This window comes from Strix aluco, chromosome 16 (assembly GCF_031877795.1).
Source record: "Strix aluco isolate bStrAlu1 chromosome 16, bStrAlu1.hap1, whole genome shotgun sequence".
Classification (NCBI taxonomy): Eukaryota; Metazoa; Chordata; class Aves; order Strigiformes; family Strigidae; genus Strix; species Strix aluco.
In genome coordinates this window covers 17884357-17891877 of record NC_133946.1, presented here as the reverse complement: position 1 = coordinate 17891877, position 7521 = coordinate 17884357, and the positions used below count along the sequence as shown (strand labels likewise).

The 7521-nt window shown below is 45.4% G+C and overlaps 1 long non-coding RNA gene across 1 annotated transcript; it reads left to right on the top strand.

The window, feature by feature from the left end:
- The first annotated feature begins 1544 nt into the window (after window positions 1–1544).
- LOC141930629 (uncharacterized) lies at window positions 1545–6800 on the top strand. The gene is made up of 3 exons (XR_012625375.1): window positions 1545–2147; window positions 2244–2422; window positions 4291–6800. It is a non-coding gene; the product is annotated as an uncharacterized LOC141930629 (long non-coding RNA).
- The last annotated feature ends 721 nt before the right edge of the window (window positions 6801–7521 follow it).

Below are 7521 nucleotides of genomic sequence, written 5' to 3'. Positions count from 1 at the left end.
GTATGTCAGGGACTGTGAGGAGGGGGGACCTCCTTCTGCCTCCAGCTCATCATATGCTTTTGATGGAACAGAACCAAAGAGTGATCTTCAGAGCAGTGACTTGCCCCTGTGACACTCATGATGGAGCTTGACAGCAAAACTCAGTGAGTGCCCACCCTCTGTGACAGTTCTGCCCTTGCTGAGTTTTTGTCCACTCAGCTGGGCAAGTTTTCCCAATGTGGGTGTGAGGAGTCTGCTGCACAGCTTCTGGGAGGTAAAGAGGGTCCCCTGACTTCAGCAATGTGAAGTAGGGAGGCCCTGACCCAGAGTGGAGTTTGGAGTGATTACCAAAAAAAAAAAAAAAACAAAGTGACTTAAAGAGATCGGTCTTCCCTTTTAAAATTAGTGTGTTGGCTTTTCCCACAGTGCCCTGTTCTTGGGTAATGGCAATTCCTTGCAGAGAAATGTAGGAGGAGGTGAAAACCAGAGCAGAGCTGGGACTGGAAGGCTTGAAGATGTCAAATAGTAGGACATGGACATAGACATAGCATGTGGCTCTTGTGCCTTCCAGGCAACTCCTACAGCATGGCGAAGGGAGATCTGGGCTTACCTTTAGGTCAGCAAACAGTGTGTTTGAGCAAGGTAGTGGCGATCTAGCCCTTTCGCATCTCTCCTAAAGCCAGAAAGGGGATGGGATAGCGCTGCCCTGGAAGGTGCCGTGAGGCTGTGATCTGGAGGCACCCTCCTTCTGTGCCTGTGTGATGTTGGTCAGCTCCCAAATCCCACCAGGTGCGCTTGTACGTGCTTTACAGGTACAGCCTATGAGAGCTCACCCCACTGTCTGAAGAATTGCTGTGGCATCCCGGTGCCTGATTTCCACCCTATCTCCACACCCCCAAAAAAACATCGCAGGCTGTGTCACTGGTTGACAAGATGGGGCTGGCAAGTCATCCTGTGCTTGCAGCTGACAGCCCTTGCGAGCTGCCTTGTCTCTTTTCTGAGAGGTAAAAATCCCTTTCTGGATGTCAGCAAGCAAACTATGCACAGGAAAAGAGAGAGAGAGAGGAGAAAAAAAAAAGTGTCTGCCGTGAGTCAGAGGGCTCCTCCAGGGGCTGTGGGATTGGAGGGAGGGGGGGGCAAGGCGGAGAAACGTGGCTGCTATAGGCAGACCTATGTACCACCAAGCCACAGGCATGAGGTCTTGGAGCTCACAGGCCCAGGAGAACAGTGGGACCTTCATCAGCTCTTTCCAAGGCAGGAGGGCTTGCAATAAAACCTGAAGTGTCTGGTATTTTGATTGTCAAAGGCCACATCTTCCAAGGTGAACGCTTTAGAGTGGCCACAGAGGGTAGTGCTGAGGTTGCTAGGTGAAGGCTGCTAACAGAACAGGTTTATTCCTTGAAAAGGGATTTCTTTGGCTATAGCCAACGCTTTTTCACTAGTTGCGAGCTTGTCTTGTTGGTGGGTCGTCCCCCCCCTTCCTGGCACCTACTGCTTTCACCCGACAGCTCTCAGGACCCTCAGCCACACACCTGTTGCCCTTGCTCTGCTATTGCAAAAAGTGTCTCACACCTGCCATCAACCAGCACCCAAGGATTTCCTGGACTCTGTAATGGTGTTGGCTGTCCCTTCTGTAGAGGAGGGCTTCCTACCAAATGACACCAATTATGGTTGATGCTGTTGGGGTCAGAAGGCTGGAAGCTGAGTCTTAGCTGCCAGAGCAGCTCGTAGGCAACTGCTCTTGAAGATGAGGGCGGTCTTGGCTTGGCGAGGCATGCATAAAGCTGTCTGGTGGCATCCAGAAGTGTGCAGCATGTTGCAGGCTTCCCAGGTTGTATGTAAGTTATTCTCTTCCATTTCCTACTGGTAACAAGAGAGGGATACCCACTGAAGACATGGATGGGACCACCATGGCTGGGTGTTTTGCTGGGGTATCCCTGGTGCCACCTCCATGTGCAGAATAGCACCAAAGCAGGGTGTTTCTTGCTCTTTCTGTTTCTTTGCATTTACTCTTGTGGTAGGTTTCCCATGGCTTCACCTGACCAGTGCCTGTGTGGCTGATGGGCTGAAGTGCTGCAAAGGAATGTGGAATATCTGGTAAACCCATCACCACCAAAGCACCTGAGCTGAAGGCTGGAACTCCTCTCCCAGTGAAGCTGAAGGCAGGGGTGAGCCTGCAGTGCTGCGTTTCATTACTTATTGTACTGACTTAGCTCAGAAGAGAGTAGGGGGAATGTTGTTTCCTTGATCTTACTGTCTTTTAGTTTCACACAAGAAACAAAGCTCGCTCTTTTCGCCATGCTGAAGTACACAGCTGTGCACCTCTGCAGACTGCGTTGAAGGAGTCACTGTGATCTGTTTTAAACACTTGACAGCTCCGTCATTAATTGTTGGAAAGCCTGCCCGATAATGCAGCGGAGTCTGGAGCCTGCAGAATGTTACTGTGAGTGATACGTATCTGTATATCCTATAACGTTGGAAGAACTGTTGAATCCTGTGAAGCTTTTGGCTTTGGAGTCGCTTTTCAGGCACATTTTTCCTTGTAACTGAATTCCAAGTTTGTTAGCGGCTCTCCCTCCCCCTTTTCTTTCCCCCCCTTCAAGAGGGACACTCGTTTAAAGAAAGATACAACCGTCTTCACGCCACACTCCCCTCTCTAAAGAGGAATGGAGGTGACATACTGTGCATTGAAGAACAATTGCAAATCAAGGCAAGGGACAGTTGCCTCCTTATATCCTACTTGAGGTGTAGATGGGACTAGTACCTCTTAGGAAGTTGTTCAACACTTCCTATCATAAGACCTCTATTCAGTTGCTTATCACTAGTCCAATCTCTAACTGTTCTTACTGGCATTTTTAGTGCCACGCATGTGACTTATGCTGGATTTTTCCTGGCATGGTGTCATCTGAAATGGTTCAACCATTTCCAAGAATGAGATGAGGAGAAAAAATAATTTTTTTTTCTTCCATGTTTGAAAAAACTCAGAAAGCAAGATTTTTATTTTTTTTTGTCATTTCACTGAGATACTCTCCTGATTTTCTCCTTCTGAATGAGAGGCTGAGATGTTGCTGAGGAACCACAGGTTGCTGAAGCTCACCTCATTTTTAATGCTGGCTGTTTGTTAGACGTTCATTCCAGGTAATTTGTCTGAGCTGAGCTTCCATCCTCTCTGGAGAAAGATGGAGATGTTCAGTCAGCCCATCTGAAAGTAGGTACCTAATAGAAGTGAAATGAATTGCACCCTGGAGGTTAATGACAGAGATAGTTTAGAAAAAATGTTTAAACTAGACTCCTCATTTTTAGACAGATGAGTTCAACCCTCTGAGGTTGAGGAAGAGCCTGCTGTTGTTTCTGTGAAAAGCTGATTGTTTTCAGCTGTGTTATATGTTTTGGAGAAAAGAAAAACAAGAAGATGTATCAGTTTGCTCATGGTGGTGAGAGTCTGGTAAATGCTTTGATGAGTCCACTGGAATAGTGCATTGTTGTGGCACTTATCCCAAAAACAAGAGGGTGTATTTCATGCATGAACCTCCCTAATGACTCTCATGGTATCATGATGCTAGGGAGGAGGTCAAAAAGCTTCTGTCTCTCCTGCAGTCTTGGTGGCTTCAGTTCTGCTGGTGCCTAGGAGACATGGAGGAGGTATGCAACCAGACTTCAAATGCAGAGGGAGTTCTGGGAGCTGAACGTGGTGGAGAAGGCAACAAAGGGAGCAGCTAGACACAAGAAGCCTGACACAGGAAGACAAAGGGGGAAGTGAGGTCTGGCAGGAGGTCTGGGACTTGAAATGCTACCGAGAGCCAGCAGGGAAGAGGAGGCCGATACCAGGAGAACTGGAAGGATGGGAAGACAAAGTGAAACTGAGAGAGCACACATGAGAAGGGAAAGCAAGTGAGGCTGTTGATGGGGCAAGGAATGTCAGGGTGGTAAGCAGAGGTTCAAAATTCAAGAAAGACCAAGTCCAAGAGGACAAGAAACTCAGTTGTGGAGCACAGAAAGAGGCAGAACAAGGACGGGCTGTGGGAGACAGGCAGAAAAATTCAGGCTTGGATGGGAACCAGGGAAGAATGATCTGGGATGTCCTGTGGAAAAAACTGGCTGTGTCACAACGACCATGTTCAGGGGAACCAGCTACTGCTGTGTGAATAACCTGGATTTTGGCACTTACAGGGCTTCTAGCTCCTGGCATATAACATCCTCTGTGGGTATAATACTGTATAGAGTTAATGTATTTTTTCATCTGGATTTTTCTCTCTGCTCTATTTCTTGTGCTAACCTTTCCTTAGTGTTTTTCTCTACTGCTTTTTCCAGCCTTTCATGTGCAGACTTTGGGCCCAAGAAGGTTTATGCTGAACTCTCAAACATATGCTGTTCAAGTGGTTTGAAATATTGAGTGAAGTGTGTTCATCTTTCACTAGCTGGATTAAAGATACATAAGAAAATGGTTTCCAGGAAAAATAACCTTAAAAGTCTGAGGAAGAGCCTATCATCTGTTTACTTGGACGCAGTCATTCCCTTCCAGCAGTCAGCCCTGTGTTGGGTATCCGCATTATGCCTGGATCTTCATCTAAATGATAATCCAGCAAACAGTTAAAATCAAAGGGGCTTCATCAGCAGATCTGGCCCTGATCTTCCAGCTCAATGAGACCAAGAGCAGTATGTTACAAGGTCCGAGGTACAGTTTGACTTTAAACACCTGCTTAAGTGCTTTTGTACTTTCAGTTGCTGGCAAAAAGTTGCTGGGATTCCTGGGTGGCAATCTGTAATTCACGCCCTTGAAAGGGGTCAGCAGAAATGGGCATCGTGCTTCTCCTGGCCTTAAAGTCTACGACTTGATCTTGGTCTCTGGCAGCACATTTCAAACCCCGGCCGATATTGTGTGTACTTGGACAATCTTGCCTTTTTACGCACTTGCTGTTCCATGACCCTCTGGCAGAATCGCTTGCCCCCATTATTCATACTGACACGGTTAGTAATGCACAGAGCCAGCCTGCAGCATCCAGCCTACAAATTGCCCTAAGGCTGCAAAAGAAAAAAAAATATATATGCAAGCATAAGCACATGTGCACAAACACGCTTTTCATGTGTTTTCACATACTATATGTGCATGCATATATTTATGCATGCTTCTCTGCACACACATGTGCATTTTTTGAATACTTGTTTTGTGTCCTACTGGATGAAAACCTGAGAATGGAAAATGTGTCAGTAAACATAATGGAGCTTTTCAGAGCATTTTATTTGAAGCTGCAGCTTGCAGCTGCTTTCCAGTGAGAATAGGATAGGGAGAGAAAAAGGGAAGAAGGAAGGGAAGGGAAAAGGGAAAGTGATAGGCAAAGGGGAAGGGAAGGAAAGGGAAGAGGAAAGAGAAGGGGAAAAGGACCAGAGTGAGAGAAAAGAGCAGGAGAGGGAGGAGGAGAGGAGACAACAAAGAGAGGAAAAGAGGGGAAAAGAAAAGGAAAAGAAAATAAAAAGTGCAGATAGCAATGCTCCCAGAGTTTGTATACCTTAAAATCTGAGAGGTCCAAAAGTTCTTGACCTACATTCCGCGTTTCAGAAGTGTAGTACAATAACACACTGTGGTTTGTTTAAAACATGGCAACTTGACTTGAATCTTATGTTTTGGAGAAAGATTTCGCAATGGTGCTGAGGAGAGAAAGCAAAAAGATTTAGCTGTTCCCCTTTACTATCTCCCTCCCTCTGCCTTTTGGCATGCTTGGAATCAAAACCACTTGCTCCTGAAATATTGTAACATTGCTGTTTTGATGGAGCTAGGCTTGAATTAAAACTTTTTTTTTATAAAAAAAATCCTCAAATCCACTGGGACAGGATGCTAGTATTTATAATAAAGTGGGTTTATAGACTGAATGGTTTGACATCTCATATACAGACTGGTGGAAATACACGCTGCAGAGTGGTCTGCAAGGGGACAGCCATCACGTGGTGTTCTGACTCATTCAGATGGATTTTGATTTCTGTTTGATTTAATTTCTTTCATTTCATTTTGAAGGGGCAGAGTCAAGTGCTTCGGTGCAGGGTCTGGTGCACTAATGGAATAAACAGTATTGTGGACATGTTGGCAAACTCTCAGTTTGACTTGGCTTCACTGGTCTCCAAAGAGTTATATTATTGGTTATTTATGAGTATGCGGATGACCTTTGGGCAGTGGGGAAAATGTTTATGAATCTAAAAGGCTTCGCAAACTTTAGCACAAAAGCTTGTTTTGTCCAAAAAAATGTGAACTGTAAGTGACTTCTTCATCATTCAGCCTTGCTTGTTCTCTTATTTTAAAAGACTTTGGTCATCCAGTCGAGCTGTAGAATCAAACCATGTAGCACAGATGAGCAGTCACATGCCCTGAATAGCAAAAAGTGAAAATCCAAGTGGAAAGCATGTGAGTGACTCCAAAAGAGCAGCTGGTTTTGTTCAATGGGCTGGTGAAGGCTGAGTTATTCAGAGAAGTCAAAGGGAGTTAGGTACTGCTGACCCATTACGTTTGTGGACTTCCTAACCCGTAGGGGTATACTTCTGAAAGTTGTAGATTCACTTGGGAAAAATTAGGATCAGTTTATGAACAATTTGTAAGTGGAAGAAAAAGCCAAGCTGGCGGCTGAATTTCCAATCAGTCCTACTGATAATGAATAACTTCTGCAGTTCTGCTTTCTGAAACAAACTCTGGGTTGTCCATTTCTTTGCATGTCATTTCAGGAAATTGAAAATACACAGGGGAAAAAACCCTCATTCTCTTCTTTTTGAAAGTCATCAAAGTTACTCTTTTTTAGCCTTATTTTTTTCAGTGCTTTTTATTTTTTCTGTTGCTAGTGCCCCAGCATGATTTGAGTGCTGTTCCAGGGTCAGTATTTGCAGCTAGAAAAAGGACTTGCCAGAATTGATTGGTGCATCCTACTTGCAAAAAGCCTGATCCCTTTTTACATGCTGTCTTAATGTGCTCTCTTTGCCCATTGTAGGTAAAGTCCAAAGTATGCCACACTGGGGATTTGTAACGTTTAGTGTGTTGCTCCCCCAATGAAAGCCAAGAAATGTTGGCTATTTAACTTCCTTGCACCTGGATTCAGCTCCCAGAATAAATCAGAGCAGCCTAAAGCTTATTATAAATTACTCCTGGTTGCTGGTGACTCCTGGGGAGTCAGGCAAGGATCAAAAGGGAGTAAAAAACAGCCCAGCCACAGCTTCTTTCCGTTTCTGCGGCTGATGCTAAGTTTAGGCATCACTGCAGTGGCTTTGTGCCCTGATGGTTTCTTTTTTTGGGGAGGATCCTTGACCTATGGAGGAAGAGCATTGCCCACTGCTTTGTGCTCTACAGGTCCTGTTACAACACTGCCACTAAACTTCTGAAGATGGACTGCAAAGTTCAAGCAATGCTTAATCCTGTTTAAGACACTCTGGCATTCTGTCTGTGGCCTGGAGAGTTTAGCAGTGCTTCCCAGGGCAGAAAGGATTTTCTGCTCGTTGCACCAGTGTAAGGCTGGACAATTTGTAGAGTTGTCTGGTAGGACAGTACCAGGAGTGAGAGCAGAGTCC